Source organism: Tubulanus polymorphus, chromosome 3 (assembly GCF_964204645.1).
Source record: "Tubulanus polymorphus chromosome 3, tnTubPoly1.2, whole genome shotgun sequence".
NCBI lineage: Eukaryota > Metazoa > Nemertea > Palaeonemertea > Tubulaniformes > Tubulanidae > Tubulanus > Tubulanus polymorphus.
The window spans coordinates 23345818-23365419 of record NC_134027.1 but is presented as its reverse complement, the minus strand read 5'-3'; positions in this window follow the sequence as shown (position 1 = coordinate 23365419).

Here is a 19602-nt window from a genome sequence, read left to right as displayed (position 1 = left end):
ATTCTGTAAGTATCAATGTCATGTATTTCACCAATGGGGCACTGAATGGTCAAATTGTCGAGATTGGGATTGTCGAGCATTGCAGTGCCACTTCCTTAATGGGCACGGCATCCGTGGACCCTCGTTTTTTTTTCTTTTGTTGAAATGCCTGCATTCCATGATGTCCCACCAGGGAGTAGGTTGTTTTGATGTTTAATGATTAAGTTATAATGTCTGTTGTTTTTGTGTAGTTAGTGAGTTCATTGTTAGATTTCCCTATAATACCAGTATCAACTGACAGACACGTATTTGTACGATACTTAGCACTGATCTATTTCGCTGCGTCCCCGAATTGTCTAAGCATCTATCTTACCAGCGGCTTGTTGAATATTTCTAAGACAATGTTCAATATAACATTGGATTACTCATTTCAACTATAAAAGTCGGAGCGAGAGTGAGCATAACCGACAATCCAATGTTCCGCATAGAGCAGTAACTATATTGTTTATTGTTTATGTTCAATAAACACCGCCTTCTGCGCATTGGTGTTTTTGAATTTGTGATTTAAAAAAAACTCTGCAATTTATCTATATCAAAAAAGCATTTACTCTACGCCTATAAGTCGTTATTCATTTAGTTTCAGCGCCTGTGGTCCTTGTCCTCCGAGGAGAGTCAACTTCATAATACAACGTACTGTTTCAGACACTTCGATGCTTTTATTTCCATTCAAACGAAGTTAACTAAAACATCACTCCCCCTCGAATAACCGCCAAAAAGCAGGAGGAACTAGAGAATTCATACCATTAGTACTTATTTTTGATAATTCGTAATCTAATCATTTTGAGTATTTAATATTGAGTTTAGTGTATAAAGATGCCCCGGTGAACGCTGACTTGAACCAGTCGAATTGTCTGTATTTTTACTGAAATAGAAATACCACGTGTTTCTTTTGTTCACGGTGTCTGATTAGCTGCCGGACTCATAGTTTGTCCGAAAAATCGCTTTCTGTACGAATACCGCATCGTTGGTTCCACACTATATTTGATCGGTCCCCTGACTGTTTATTACAAGCTGTTTTAGCAACTTATATCGCCTGCAACCTCATCCATACCTCTCGGATACGGTTCTAAAAACTGTAACTATATTAACGATGTCTGCCGATGTAGATAAGATACGTTAAGTTGGAATCTACGTTTACTTCTCGAATAAAGTGAACCACGAACAAAACTAAGGAAAACCGATGAATTTGAATATTTAGACTTTATTCATAGCTTTTTGACGTCTCCGAAAGTTACGTACATTCGGAACAGTAGTCCATGCGTTTTAGTTGAACCCGTTTAACGACCAACACAAGTACCGCTCAAGCATCGCCCGTTACAACAACCTCCAGCGCTTATTCCGATGCATCCTGTCTGACCCTTTTGAAGGCAAGCTGAAAAATCATTTCAACCGATCATTTGTTGAACCACTGATTTAATTAAAATCTATGGTTTATACTGAGGCGGATTATTTGCTGGAGGCAGGGAATAGTAAAAGAATTAGATAGTTGAGACTGTTTTTAGTCTGGATTATAGTCGTTACACCCACAATATAAATTCAACAAACAGTTAGTTATTACTTTTGTCCTGACGTTTCCGGAAGATTACTTTCACCCATCTTCGGAGATTGAACATTTGAGATTGCTATCATTCATCATTAATTATTTGATTTATTTGATTTATGCAAATAAATCTCTGCAGATGGATGTAAGTAATCCTCCCGAAACGTCAGAACAGTAAAAGAAGTCAAAATGTTAGCGATGTAGATCTGATGAAATGTGTCGAAATAGCAAATAATATTATGACGCCTTCAATTCGTAATATTCTAAACCCGAATCCATACCTATACAATATATCCTTTTTATGTCTATCACAGGCTCTATATTGCAATAGTCGGGAAAAGTATCTTACAGAAAGGCGAAAAGATGCTTTTTTCTGATGGCCGGCCGGTTTGTTAAAACAAGTTAAAATTGACCCTCGCAAAGTTTTTATTACCAAAATTATTCAGTTCAAAAAAAAAACTAAAATAATTGCCCGCAGCATGTTCGATATCACTCTCATGTCGCATTGTTGCACATTTTGAACGATCAATTTTACATTTAAAACAACTAGATATATTCCATGTAATCTGAATGTTGCCTAAGTCGTCAAAATACCGGTGAAATATGATAAATATGCATCACAAATAGTTTTGAAAAAAAAGAAAAAAATTAGCGGACAATACAGGACAAAAGTACCCTAATACGGTGGATAGCAACCATAAAAATCTTTTTCTACGGGTATTTATCAAATTGATTGGGAAGAACTGACGCACTATGTCGTAAAGTGCTGATCCAACAGACTAATGACGGTTAAAACGGGCATTGAATACGAATAATTGAAGATTTCATACATGTTATGTTCTAGTTGTATAACTAACGCTAGGAGAACCAAATATCTAAATTGGATGATTATTAGTATTCAAGATGTTTCTTGGTGTTTCACGATGTATGATGTAAATAACAACGAAGTTCGTATGATTGAATTTAGGTAGATTTGAAAATCAGAACATCGCTGAACTTTCTAATACAATTAAATTCATCATAATGCGATACCGTTACTAACTTGTAATCATTCAATCTTATTATTATTATTACTATTATTATTCTTTATTTACGAATTAAATTACATTAGAAAATTACAGATGATAATATGGTAATGTAATTAATATAAGTCGATGGATGCCAGGAGAAGTAAAAAACTATCTATATCATACTTAGCTTTGTTTTTGTACTCCCTTTTATCTACTTTTCTTATTGAACTTGCTTTATTGACGTTCATGTTGTAGTGATTATGATGTATAATAAACCAAACTAACGAACTGTATTACGGAAGCGTCTTGGGGATTGATATTCGTACAATAGAACAATTTCAGCGTTTAATCTGTGTTAGCAACTTAAATTAATTTTCTTCCGATGATTATTAGATTAAAACGCTCGGAATATACTTTTTGACTAATGTAGCTCATCCCGAGTTGCTAAATCGGAACGCATCTCCAAAATCGCGCTCTTCAGTGAGAAAAAAAACTGTCAAATCTATTCAAATTAACTAAGTCGGAATAAAACTCGAAATGCTTCTCTTGCAAATATTTCCCCAAACGAACGGGATTGTTTACTCACCATAGCCGCTCATCGCGCACATTGCCAAAACTCCCAATAACAGGATCAATCTCGCTACAGTAATCATGTTCATCATATCGGTTTGCGTCTAACGTTTCTAAAAATGATGATTGTATCCTTTTCAGAATAGTTAAGTCTCAACTAAAAGAGTAACCATTTCGAATACGAGAAGCTTGAAGTCTTGTTATCGATGTAATGGTTGTTGATACGAATACGTTTTTGTTCTTCAAAGCACAGAGCGTTTGATTTTGTGAAAATGTGTCGTTCAAACGAAAAGTGAAAAAGATTGATGGGGAAATTCATCGACATTTTTTCTCTTTTCAATGAGACCCGAACCAGCCACCCAACGTACCTAAGCCGAAATAGATATTTCAATAGACTATTGTGATGGTACCAGTTTGATAGAAAACCATTCTGAGAACCGTACGTACCTATTCGTTGAAAAAGAATGATGTCGACAACTTACCTCCAGCAGCAGGGTTTCCAGTTAGGGTGTTTTGCGACGCTGAATCCTGTACGTTTTATGGAGTGCGAAGAGTTCCACTTACGTATCGGGTTTCGAATGTTTCAGCACTTCTGGCACAAAATCAATTTGTATGATATTTGATCGGTAACTGCGATCGCTCACCAATTCGAATAATAACAAAATTAGTGATCTCGGATGATATAGATATATCAAACCAATCCATATGGTACAGTTTTTCTTATCAGTTACGTTGCCGCCAGTACCCATCGTCGTGGATACGAGTTATAAACGTTGGCCTCAAGTTTGACACCCGATGTAGGACAGGTTTTAGTTTAGGTTGCTTTTAACTACGGCTTAGTAAAAATGAATTCCAAACGTATTTTTTGCGATGGTTAAAAAGAATAGAAAGTGAGTTAGTTTTTTTTCGGTAGCAGTTGTGTAAAAGGAAAAAAGCTGTGTAAAAATATCTTCATATACTCCGAACACGGTTAACCTCGATATGAAATCTACAAATATACTTTAACTCGTAGGTACGGAAGTACGGTAGCGATAAGGGGCCTCGAGATGTCGCGTTCCAACTCGACAAGTCGTCATATTTATGTCGACATACCGCGATATATCGCGTCACGTCGACATGAATATGTCGATATATCGTGACGTTTTCACGACAAATTTCGCTTTTTCGCCCATTTTCCACGGGACAAACAGTCATTTGAAGACATGTCTAAATGTAAGATGAGGACACCAGTAATATGACGACTGAGTTTCAAGTCGTCGTGAATATGTCGACTTGTCGCGAGGAAAGTGGTCGAGAAAGCGAAATTTGTCGTGAAAACGTCACGATATGACGACATATTCATGTCGACTTGACGCGATATATCACGATATGTCGACATAAATATGGCGACTTGTCGAGTTGGAACGCGACATCTCGAGGCCCTTTATCGCTTCCCTAAAAATCGGTTCTACAAACCGATTTTTAAAAATGCATCCTCGATTTTAGGCAGAAAACCCCTTATCGTTGCTACGGAAGCTACGGAAGCGATAAAGGGCCTCTAGTTCTCGCGTTCAAACTCGCCAAGTCGCCATATTCATGTCGATATATCGCGATATATCGCGTCAAGTCGACATGAATATGTCGACATATCGTGACGTTTTCACGACAAATTTCGCTTTTTCGCCCATTTTCCACGAGACAAGCCGTCATTTGAAGACTTGTCTAATGTAAGATGAGGACACCAGTGATATGACGACTGATTTTCAAGTCGTCATGAATATGTCGACTTGTCGCGAGGAAAATGGTCGTGAAAACGAAATATGTCGTCAAAACGTCACGATATGTCGACATATTCATGTCGACATGACGCGATATATCGCGGTATGTCGACATAAATATGGCGACTTGTCGAGTTGGAACGCGACAACTCGAGGCCCTTTATCGCTTCCGTACGTTGCCCTGCATTATATTTTGGTTTTGTGTTCACGACACCACGGAGTATCCGGTTCGTTGGGGATCACGAATCAAAAAAAAAAACCAAATAAACTGCAAATTGATTAACTACATTAAAACGCCATTACAGCTTCGAATGTTTCAACACTTCTGACATTAAATCAATTTATGCTATATTTGATCAGCAACTGTGGAACAATGGTTGACGATAAGATCGATACCACTCAACCAACAGATGTTTAACGGACGAATGTCACCAATTCGAATAAAAAAAAAAAAGTGACCTTGGATGGTAGATTTTAATATATATCAAACCAATCGATATTGTGGAACATTTTGTCCACATATCAGTTTCTTGTCCGCTATGGATCCATCATCATTTACGGAAGCGATAAAGGGCCTGGAGATGTCGCGTTCCAACTCGACAAGTCGTCATATTTACGTTACTGGCATCCTCATCTTACATTTAGACATGTCTTCAAATGACGGTTTGTCCCGTGGAAAATGGGCGTACGGAAGCGATAAAGTACGAAAGCGATAAGGGGCATCGAGTTGTCGCGTTCCAACTCGTCAAGTCGCCATATTTATGTCGACATATCGCGATATATCGCGTCAAGTCGACATGAATATGTCGTCATATCGTGACGTTTTCACGACAAATTTCGCTTTCTCGACCACTTTCCTCGCGACAAGTCGACATATTCACGACGACTTGAAACTCAGTCGTCATATTACTGGTGTCCTCATCTTACATTTAGACATGTCTTCAAATGACGCTTTGTCCCGTGGAAAATGGGCGAAAAAGCGAAATTTGTCGTGAAAACGTCACGATATATCGACATATTCATGTCGACGTGACGCGATATATCGCGGTATGTCGACATAAATATGACGACTTGTCGAGTTGGAACGCGACATCTCGAGGCCCCTTATCGCTTCCGTAATAAAGGGCCTCGAGTTGTCGCGTTCCAACTCGACAAGTCGCCATATTTATGTCGCCTACGAGTTAAAGTATATTTGTAGATTTCATATCGAGGTTAACCGTGTTCGGAGTATATGAAGATATTTTTACACAGCTTTTTTCCTTTTACACAACTGCTACCGAAAAAAAAACTAACTCACTTTCTATTCTTTTTAACCATCGCAAAAATACCATCGTTTGGAATTCATTTTTACTAAGCCGTAGTTAAAAAAAACCTAAACTAAAACCTGTCCTACATCGGGTGTCAAACTTGAGGCCAACGTTTAGAACTCGTATCCACGACGATGGGTACATAGCGGCAACGTAACTGATAAGAAAAACTAAAATAGTGATCTCGGATGATATATATATATATATATATATATATATATATATATATATATATATATATATATATATATATATATATATATATATCATCCGAGATCACTATTTTGTTATTATTTGAATTGGTGAGCGATATCGATCTGGTCACCAGCGATTGTTCCGCAGTCACTGATCAAATATCATACAAATTGATTTTGTGCCAGAAGTGCTGAAACATTCGAAATCCGATATGTAAGTGGAACTGTTGTGGGGTTGCTTTCGGTTCTCCAACAATGTTGTGGGGGCCACGTTGCGTTCTCCCCTCGTGTTGTCGTTGTTGGTTCCGATTAATCCGATAAGTGATATCCCTCTGACTCCGGAATAATAACAACTCTTCTCGTGGGTCTACGTTCTTTCTTTATTTTCCCGCACAATTCTTATTCCTTCCTACAGCTCGTATTTTTAGCCTTCTCCACCACTCTAGCATCTCTCTCCCCCTTACTGTGCTGACCCTCTCTTTTTATCTTATTTCATGTTACTCGGGACGTATACTTCTACATATGTTATACGTCACGAGTTTATTACTTGTTTACTTCCTAGCCATACCAGAGCTCAAGGCTGCCACTATAACCAGCAACCTTACGCAGATACTCACGTCACTTTCACCTATCTTCTATTCAGTGTCTTGTGTGCGACGTAAGCATCTACGTAGGTTGTTTACTAACTTCAGCCACTGCCCTGAACTCTGGCTTCCCTCCCTCTATGCAAACTACTAATTTATCACCCCAATAGAACTCTTCGCATTCCATAAAACGTACAGGATTCAGCGTCGCAAAACACCCTAACTGGAAACCCTGCTGCTGGAGGTAAGTTGTCGACATCATTCTTTTTCAACGAAAAGGTAGGTACGGTTCTCAGAATGGTTTTCTATCAAACTGGTACCATTACAATAGTCTATTGAAATATCTATTTCGGCTTAGGTACGTTGGGTGGCTGGTTCGGGTCTCATCGAAAAAAGAAAAAATGTCGCTGAATTTCCCCATCAATCTTTTTCACTTTTCGTTTGAACGACACATTTTCACAAAATCAAACGCTCTGTGCTTTGAAGGGCGTTTGAACGAAATATTCGTTTTAACGTGGTGTTTGTCGATTTAGGGCCGCGCCAAAGCTTATACTATTTGTCATCTAAACAACATGTTGATATTGTGTGTCATGATTTTGTTCTTGTAGTTTAGGCCTAGCCCGAAGTCGCTTAAAAATAAAAAAGTTAGTTTTAACTTGGGCGTTAAAACGAAAATCACTACGTTAAAACAAAATTGGTTTTAACGTGGATTAAAACAAAATGTAAAAATGTATAAAATGATTGAAATCTTTTAATGAGGCGCGAATCGGCCACATATTCAAAGAACAAAAACGTATTCGTATCAACAACCATTACATCGATAACAAGACTTCAAGCTTCTCGTATTCGAAATGGTTACTCTTTTAGGTAAGACTTAACTATTCTGAAAAGGATATTTTAGAAACGTTAAATAATTTTAGAATCATTTTTAGAAACGTTAGACGCAAACCGATATGATGAACATAATTACTGTAGCGAGATTGATCCTGTTATTGGGAGTTTTGGCAATGTGCGCGATGAGCGGCTATGGTGAGTAAACAATCCCGTTCGTTTGGGGAAATATTTGCAAGAGAAGCATTTCGAGATTTATTCCGACTTAGTAAATTTGAATAGATTTGACAGTTTTGTTTCCCACTGAAGAGCGCGATTTTAGTGATGCGTTCCAATTTAGCAACTCGGGATGAGCTACATTAGTCAAAAAGTATATTCCGAGTGTTTTAATCTAATAATCATCGAAAGAAAATTAAGTTGCTAACACAGATTAAACGCTGAAATTGTTCTATTGTACGAATATCAATCCCCAAGACGCTTCCGTAATACAAAACTATTTGTGATGCATATTTATCATATTTCACCGGTATTTTGACGACTTTAGCAACATTCAGATTACATGGAATATATCTAGTTGTTTTAAATGTAAAATTGATCGTTCAAAATGTGCAACAATGCGACATGAGAGTAATATCGAACATGCTGCGGGCAATTATTTTAGTTTTTTTTTGAACTGAATAATTTTGGTAATAAAAACTTTGCGAGGGTCAATTCTAACTTGTTTTAACAAACCGGCCGGCCATCAGAAAAAAGCATCTTTTCGCCTTTCTGTAAGATACTTTTCCCGACTATTGCAATATAGAGCCTGTGATAGACATAAAAAGGATATATTGTATAGGTATGGATTCGGGTTTAGAATATTACGAATTGAAGGCGTCATAATATTATTTGCTATTTCGACACATTTCATCAGATCTACATCGCTAACATTTTGACTTCTTTTACTGTTCTGACGTTTCAGGAGGATTACTTACATCCATCTTCAGAGATTAATTTGCATAAATCAAATAAATCAAATAATTAATGATGAATGATAGCAATCTCAAATGTTAAATCTCCGAAGATGGGTGAAAGTAATCCTCCCGAAACGTCAGGACAAAAGTAATAACTAACTGTTTGTTGAATCTATATTGTGGGTGTAACGACTATAATCCAGACTGAAAACAGTCTCAACTATCTAATTCTTTTACTATTCCCTGCCTCCAGCAAATAATCCACCTCAGTATAAACCATAGATTTTAATTAAATCAGTGGTTCAACAAATGATCGGTTGAAATGATTTTTCAGCTTGCCTTCAAAAGGGTGAGACAGGATGCATCGGGATAAGCGCTGGAGGTTGTTGTAACGGGCGATGCTAGTAATAGGGATAATGGGCTTTCAGGCCAAAGGTCGAACGGTCGAGCTCATTAAAAAACAAATATTAAAAGTAATTAAAAACTATAATATATTTTCATAACCGCGTGCATTTTATATCAAAACTAAATATTTATTCTAAGATATCAATAATTTTAAATGCATATTGTATTAAATCAATTGGTCGCTCCGCTTCGCTACCGCTCCGCTCCGCGACCAATTGATTTATTTACAATACACAAATTCATATAATCAAATATATTCAAATGATAATAATTATTCTATTGTTCAACTGAAATACACGCGGTTATGAAAATATATTATAGTTTTTAATTACTTTTAATATTTGTTTTTTAATGAACTCGACCATTAAACCTTTAACCCGAAAGCCCATTATCCCTATTACTCTTAAAATATTCATATATATGAATAACATTTAAATCATTGAACTTCTAAAATCAATTTTAATAAAAAATTTAGTATTAAAATGGAAGCAAATAAGTACTACTGCCCAACATGTAATATCGATATAGATAAATCCCAAAAAGCAAGACACAATAAAACTATAACACATTTAGAAAATAAATTGAAACTAGAATATAAAGATAATATATTAGAAACTAAATTAAATGAATTAAAGGATGAAAAGGAAACATACAAATGTGATACATGTAATCAATCATTCAGTGATAAAAGATATTATAAAGAACATTTGAAATCTCAAAGTCATATTAGAAATATGAATAATGATATTATAGGTGAAGATTATTTTGATAAGGATAATGATAAGAAACAAAGCGCAATTAAAAGAATAAAAAATAAATTAAACAATAAAAGACCATACATGGAAGATGTAAGAAATTATATTAATTCATTAGATAATAAAAAAGATATAGAGATAACCGAAGCATTTAAAAGTGATATTGGTCCAGCAGCTATCGAGTTTAAATTTCATAAAGGTAAAACATTAGAAGAAAATAAAAAACATTTAGAAAATATGAAAGAAATAATAAAAATAATAACTGATGTTGAATATCCTAAAATAAGTATTTCATCAAAAGTTAAATTCATAAAATCTGAAGATAAACCAATATATAATATAAATTCTCATTCACAACATATTATATCTAAACAACATATAGATGATAAATTAGATAAATGTTATAATGAAGTAAAAACTAAAATAGAAGAGAAATACTTTGAAGGATCTGGTTTAATATTTGATGAAATAATATTTATGACTTTACATGTTTATAACACAAAATATAATAAGTTAATAAAATCAAAACCAATTGATGAAAATAATGTATCATATTATAAAGAACCAGATATTGAAGCATCAAGTTATATTAAACTACCATTTAAAACTAATGCTGTAATAAATGTACAAAATGAAGATGATAAATGTTTTCTATGGTCTATAATAAGTTGTTTACATCCTGCAACTTATAATATTTGTAGATTAACTCATTATAAACCATTTGAAAATAATTATAAGATAGATAAGTATCCTGTTATAATTAAAAACATCCCAAAAATAGAAAGAGATAATAATATAAAGATAAATGTATTTGATTTAATCAAATTACCAAATACAACAGGTAACAATATAAAACATTATACATTAGAACCTTTATAACTATCAAAAGATTATGATTCAAATGATGTTATAGATATACTATATTATGAGAATCATTATATGTGGATTAAACAAATCGATTTATTTTTTAAATCAGAAAGTGATCACCATAAAATATATCTTTGTAGAAAATGTTTACATAGATTCAGTAATGAAAGTACATTATTAAATCATAAACAATTATGTGAAAATCATGATTATTGTAAATTAGTTTTACCAAATGAAAAAGGATAAAATATTAGAATTCAAAAAATATGATTACAAAAATAAAGTTCCATTTGTAATATATGGAGATTTTGAATCATTAAATAAAGAATTAACTGATCAAGATAGAAAAGAAGTATATTATAAAAGAAAGAAATTAAATTCTAATGAAAATGATTTTTCAGATGAACCACCAAAAACAAATACTATTAAAAAGATTCATCAATCAGCTGCTGCTTTCGGGTTATATATAAAATCTGATTATCCAGAACTAATGAAAAGTGAATATTATCATTATAGAAATGAAAATGTTATCAATCATTTTTGTGACTTATTAATTGAATATGAAATAAGATTTAGTAAATTATTGAATACAAATATAGAAATTATAATGACAGAAGAAGATAAAGAAGAATTTGCGTTTGCAGATAAATGTTATTATTGTGAAAAGATATTTAATTATAAAGATAAAAAAGTAAGAGACCATGATTATTTGAATGGAAAGTTTAGAGGCGCTGCGCATGAGAATTGTAACTTACAAGCTAAGAAAATTAACTTTGTACCAGTTATATTTCATAATCTATCAGGATATGATGCACATTTATTTATCAAACAGTTATGTCATAAAATAGAAGAAATTAATAATGAAATAGAAAGATTAAATTCAAATAGATCAAAAGATAAAATACCAACTTATAAATTCAGAATGTTAGCTAAAACATCTGAGAATTATATATCATTCCAATTTGGTTGTCTAAGATTTATAGATTCATATAGATTTTTAAATAGTTCATTAGATAACTTATCAAAATCATTAGTTGATGATGAATTAAAGATATTAAAAGAATATTACCCAAATAATGATGATTTTAAATTAATGAGATATAAAGGAGCAATTCCATATTCTTTCTATAAAAATCATAATAATTTTAAAATAACTGAATTATTGAAAGAACAATTTTATGATGAATTAAAAAATGAATATGTTAAAGATGAAGTATATAATAGAACATTGAATATTTGGAATCATTTCAAAATAGAAAATCATGGGCAATTAGTAGATTTATATTTAAAATCAGATGTATTATTATTAACCGATATATTCGAAAGGTTTAGAGATGTAAACCTAAAATATTTCAATATTGATCCTTGTCATTGTTATTCATCACCAGGATTAACATGGGATTGTGGATTAAAATTTACAGATATAAAAATGGATTTGTTAACAAATATAGATCAATTACTATTATTTGAAAAATCTATAAGAGGAGGTGTTTCAGGTGTATTGGGTGATAGATATTTCAATGTAAATGATAATCCTGGATATAAATTATTATACATAGATGCAAATAATCTTTATGGTTGGGCAATGATGGAACCACAACCTTATGGGATGTTTGAAATAACTGAAGTTTTACAAATTGATAAATTTGATTGGAAGAAAAGAATCCTAGATATTGCAGATGATTCAGATATTGGTTACTTCTTCGTTGTAGATTTAGAATACCCTGAAAATATTAAATTCAAATCTAGAAATCTAGCATATTGTCCCGAACATAAAACTGTTAAACATGAAGAATTATCAAATTATCAAAAAAGAATTAAACCCGATAATCATATTCATACCGAAAAGTTAATGGTAACTCAAGAAGATAAATATAATTACGTTGTGCATTATAGAATGTTGAAGTTTTATTTGAGACAAGGAATGATATTAAAAAAAGTACATAGATATATTTCATTCAATCAATCTAAATGGTTAGAAAAATATATAGATTTTAATACTACACAGAGAACTAAATCTAAAACTAATTTTGAAAAAGATTTTTTTAAGTTAATGAACAATGCGTTCTATGGTAAGACTTGTGAAAATATTAGAAATAGAAATGATATTGAGTTAGTTAGTAATGGTAAAAGGATAAGGCATTTACAATCATATCCTAAGTTTATAGGTAACAGAATATTTGATGAAAATTTAGCAGCAGTTAAGATGAGAAGAACATCAATGAAATTTAATAAACCAATTTATGTTGGAGCTGCAGTTTTAGAAATTTCAAAATTATTAATGTATCAATTTTACTATAACGTATTACAACCACTTTTTGGAGAAAAACATATAGAAATCTTATATTTTGATACTGACAGTTACATATAAAAGATAAAAACTAATAATATAACAGATGATTTAAAAACATTAAAACATCATTTTGATTTCAGTAACTATCCTAAAAATCATGAATTGTTTACCAATGATAATAAAAAAGTTCCTGGGAAGTTTAAGGATGAATTAGGTGGTGAAGAAATGATAGAGTTCATTGGTATTAGATCTAAAATGTATAGTTATAAAACTAAAACTCACGAAGCTAAAAAGTTAAAAGGAATTACCAAAAGCGTTGTTGAAAAGAATATTCATTTTAAAGATTACATCAATTGTATATCAAATGAAGAAGTTAGAAAACATAAGATGAAATGTTTAAGATCTGAAGATCATGAAATGTATATTGAAGAGATAGAGAAGATAAGTCTAAACCCATTTGATGATAAAAGATATATTTTAGATGATGGAATCCACACAGTCGCTTATGGTTGCAATTTAGATGAATATATTAAATTCAAAAGAGAAGAAACAAAAGAAAATGAGATTATGAAAAGGATTCTAGCGTGTTAATCAATTTCAATAAAAATTTGTATAATAAATGGAGAGTAAACAAGTACACAGTGAATTCTTAGATAGAATTAAAGATACTTCAAGCGTCAAATCTGTAGATTATAAATTTAAAAAACTAACTGAGTTAACAATTCACAAGAAATATTTAATTACTAACATTGAAACAATTACTAATAAATATGGAGATAAATTAGTAATTCATTTAGAATATGAAGGATTAAAAGGAAATAAATATAAATTCAGAACTTATTTACCAGATAGATTTCATAGATTATCAAGTGAAGATCTAGAAGAATTATATTCTGGTGATTTCTATTTCATATATAAAGGTAAAAATGAAAAAGGGCACCATGAAATAGATTTCGAATAAGAAAATATGTAAAATAAATGGTGGAATTAAAAGAATACAGAATATTTGTTGATTCTAGAAAACTTACAAATTATAAATCTCATAATTTATTAATACAATTAGATAGAGAATTTAAGAATTGTGTAGATTTAAAATTAGTTAATATAAGTTTATGTAATTCTTTTCATAATATATCGGATAAAACTATTGAACATAGATTGTTTATGATTTTTGATAGAAATGCCGATAAATGGTATCATATATTTATAAGACCAGGATTATATAATTTAGAAACATTAGCGCAAGAAATTAATAGAAGAGCTAGGGCAAAAATGGGCGCGGCTGCTGGATTTGTAATTAAATTTTTAAAAAGTGATATCAATAATAAAGTAAGAATAAAGTTAGATAAAGGTGAACAATATAAATTTTTAGTTAAAAAACCTATGGCTAAACTGTTAGGAATTCTTCCGGATAGACATTATTCAAATATTGATACTTATACAAATATAATACCTTTTACACATTTTTATATTTATTGCAATTTAATCAATCCTACAAAAACATTTGAAGCAACTAAAGATACAACATGTAATTCTAGTATATTAAATATTTTACCATTAAAAAATGTTAAACAATTTGGAACGCAAATAAATTATAATTTAGCTGAATGTGATTTCAAACCTTGTATTCCTCAATTTAATAATTTTAAATTAGAAATAAGAAATCATAATGGATACTTAATTGATTTGAATAACTTTCCTGTAATTTATGAATTAGTTATAAGATGTAAAGAGTAATTTTTCACCTATATAAATGAATATAACTGTTGGACCGAGTATATGTTTTGGGTTTGATTTTAAACGTGAGAAAGAAATGAAATTTAACATTAATGATGTAATAATCAAAAATATTGCATTTTCTAATGAAACAACATTTGAGTATGAAACAACAATTGATAAAGAAACTTTTAATGTAGAAAAGATTACCGAGTCTTTAAGATTTTATGAATTAGATGAAGATTTTATCATCGATGATATTAAAAACATATTAACCAAAATATATGCTAATCATAAAAGTAGTAATGAAATAAATGTTGAATTAATCATAAATAAGATAACTAAATATTTTGAAGATAGTAATTTTTTTGATAAATAAATGAGTGATAATAAGTGGATAATAACTGGATTATATAATGGCGCATTACTATCAGTTGGAACTGTTGGTTATTCAATGGTATTAAAAAAAGTATTCAAAATGGGAAGTGTAAATGTTGATAGATTTGATATCAATGATATCTTAAAATTAACATTAGCAGTTACTTTATCTAATTTAACTATTGATTATTTGGAAAAACAAAAATATATTCCTCCCATATAAATGCATAATTTTTTTGCTAAATAAATGGCTTCTGCAATTATAACTATTATAGGATCGGCAATTGTTAACGCTTTAGCATTTACTGGTGGTGGTTATTTATTTAAACATATTGATAAAAATAGTTCATTAGGAGAACAAAGAAGACATAACTTAGCGTTAGAGAAATACAATAAAGCTGCAGAAGAATATAGAGAAAAGAGACAAAACTATATGGATTACATCAATAAAGAATTATATGATCAGAAGATTTCACATAGAGATTTTCAATCAGTTGATGATGCAATGAGTTTATATAACGCAGTAACAAATAATGAAAAATTACATCTATACAAACCTTAATTATCAGATTATTATACCCCAAGTAAAGAACAACAGAAATATGAAATAATATGGATTTTAGGTGGAACAGTTATTGTTATATTTGTTGCTTATAAGTTTACTAATTAGTAATTTTTATTCTAAATAAATGGAAGATAAAGTTGATAGTATTGATATTATTCCTCATGATATAAATAAAACTAAATTAAAAACATATTTAGAAAAACAAATATTAGAATTTGAAAGTGACTTAAAGATAAAAAAGAAAAAATATTTAAAAAGTAAAATTATATATTATTTTATTATTAGTGGATCTGTTACAATTAGTTCTGTAATAACATTTTTAGCAATATTCAGCCCATTAACACCTTTAGCTATATCAATTGGTGTATTAGGATTAAGTTCAAGTGTTTTAACTGGTATAAGTTCAAAATTAAATATAAAAAGTAATAAAGAAAAAATTAAAACTAATATAAAAGAAATTAATAAATTAAAGAACACACTAGATTATATAATAAGTTTAAATGGCCATATAACAGTTGAAGAACAAGATAAATTATTAAAAGAATTAATAAATTATTAATTTTTTAGTTATATAAATGGGGTTTCCAAAAGCTTTCCAATATAATAAATCAATTAAATATAATATTCCGGCAATAGATTTTAAGAAAAATATTACATATAAAAATGTAGTTTTAAATTCATTAACTAATTTAGAAATTTATGTTAATGAATCACAGTTTTTTATTTCTAAAATGGAAAATATATTAAATACATATGAAGTTACTTTTACTCGAGATGAATATCATATATATAAAGTAAAATCTAATATGAAATATTGGCAGAATCAATTAAATTTTGCTGTTTATTGTGCAACAACAGGATGTGGAATTAGTTGGAATGATCATTTAAATAACTTAGATAAAAATTTGAAGTATTCTGATTTAAAATTAATTCACACAATATTTAGATTTCACACATATTTTCAAATCAGAATAATATTAAATGAATTAGAATGTCCTTTACCCGGGTCTAAATATTTTAAAGAATTGGATAATAATATTAATATATCCAAGTTTTATAAAATATGTAATGAATTTAATATAAATATTAATTCCGATTTCAGAGCGCATGGTAAATTGCAAGGTGTTGGTGAACAGTATGAAATAAAAAGAATTGATTATATGCATAGAATTGGAGCTTATCATAATTATAAAATTGATAATAATAATGGTTGGGTTAATTTCATTTTAGAAAATGGTGAAGGTTTTACAAAATCAGGTGTACAAAGAATAAATCAATCTATTAGAATTTATTTGATATGTATTTTAGGCGCTCAAGTTGAAACAAGATCCCCAATAATTGGAAATGATAACACTTCATTCGATGCGCAGAAACAGTTTAAAGTTTTATTTGAAGATTCAATTCATAATGATAAAAATAGATCGATTCCAGAAAACATTATAAGATATCAAAATTATTTAGATAAATCTCATGTAAGACTAAATTATTGTATAGGCCCTAATCTATTAATTATTTCTAATGATTTAGTATTGAAGATGGGAAATATAATTGGTTATATTAATCTAATTAAAACTGCAACAATAAATAATTCATTTGGGTTAAATGATATAAATAAAAAGATTATTACTGCTCCAAAATTAATAGAAGGTGAAAAAAATTAAAAACACATTCAATCAACTGAAACTAAAACTAAGAATATTAAATTGAATAATGATTCTAAAATAAAAGATTACAATACATCAGAAAATAATAGAACTGATAAAATTCAACATGATATGATTAAACTAAATGATGATAATAAATCCCATGAAAATACAAAATTAGCTATAACTTGTATAGGAATTGTAATTGGAGGAATATTATATTTTAAATTTTAATTTTTTTATTATGTAAATGGATGTAGAAGGTGGAGAAGATTATGAAATGGGAGAAATGGGAAATAATAATGAAGGATATATTGATGATGAACAACAACCTGATTTTAATGAAACTAATATTGATAATGATGATGAATCAGCATATAATTCTAATTTAGCAGATAGTGGTTCTAAAGCCCCATCAACAGATGAATTTGATAGAAGAACTAGATCGAAAATAAATCCTGAAAATGAAATTCCAGGTTTATCAAAGGAAGATATAGAAAATAATGAATTTATATATAAGTTTCAAGATGTATTTGAAAGATCTGGATATAATATAAATTACAGAGGTGCCAGATATTTAGTACAAGAATTAAAATCTTTAGATGGTGAATATTATTATCATTTGAAAGATGATTATTATATTGATATCACTAATCAAAAGACAAAACTAAATAAAATATTAGCGGAATCAACTTTGAGAAATTTAGAAACATTTAGAATTAAGAGAATAAGTATTAGTAATGAAATAACTGATGTTACACTAAAAGAAAGAGATGATAATATAAGAGTATTTAGTCAAAAAATTGATGACTTATTTAAGATAATCGATGATAATCCAGAAACGGAAATGGAAGAGAATAGAGATCGATTAGATAAATTAAGATCTTCAACACCCGAAACATCTAGAAGAGATATTCAACAAATTGATAATGATTCAAATCAATTACAATTAGGAAAACATTTTGATAGCATGTTAGATGCAATTCATTCATTTGACGAAGAGATGAATAGTATTTTAGATACACCCGGTACTGAAACTGGAATAAATCGAATACAATCTTTACTAGAAAAAGGATTATTTGATTTAACTGATGAAGAAATAAAAGAATTTCCTGAACAAGCACGTAGAGAAATTAAAGGTATGCAAGAATCAGCTGGTGAAATTGCGCATGAAAAAAGTAAAAGAGATATTAAAATTAGATTTTTAGAAAAAGATAGAACTGATAAAAATAAAGAAATAGAACGATTAAAATTAGATAGAGATAATAAAGTTATTGAAGAAATTGAATTTAAAAAAAGAAATGCATATTTAGAAAAAGTAAAAGATGATTTAGAATATAACATAGAATTACAAAAAGAAGAAATTAAATTATTATTAAAATCATATGATTATAATATTAATAGATTAAAAGTTATTTTTAAAGATTTGTTGATTAAACCAAATTCTGAAATATTATTAAAAGACAGAATAAGATTATTATTTAAATTAGAAGGAATAACAATTCTTTCAATTCTAACATCTGTAACTATGTTATTTACAACAATTGGTTTAGCAATATCAAATGCTTTAAAATCTACTCCTACTCCAAATAAACCAGATAAACCTCCAGACAATAATTCTATACAAGATAAAGTTAAAGATGGTTTAAAGAAATTAGCAAAATATTTATGGGAACTATCTAAAAAATCTGCTGCAGCATTGCCAGGAGTTATTGCTTCAATTGTTGGTTTTATATTGAAATCTGCAGGAAACATTATTAACTTTGCTGCTGAACATATTATTTTATTTTTAATTACAGTTGTAAGTGCTATTATTTTTGGTTTAGTAAATATGATATCAAAAAATATCAAGTAAACATGATATCAAAAAATATCAAGTAAACATGATCAAAAATAAATAATTAATTTTTTTGTTAAATAAATGAGTGGGAGTTATATCAATCCTTCTAAGAATCATAGAATATCTAATGCTATTAAAGCAGAAAGATCACATCATATAATTACTCATAACCCTTCAAATATTAATCCCGATGAAACTTTATATGTTAGAATTCCGAGATTAACACAAAATACTTTTTATGTTCCAAATAGTATTTATTTATCGGCTGATATAAAAGTAATCGGTAATAATAATAATTATGTCGTTGATAATGTTGGAAGATATTTGATTAAAAAGTTAACAATAAAGATTGGTC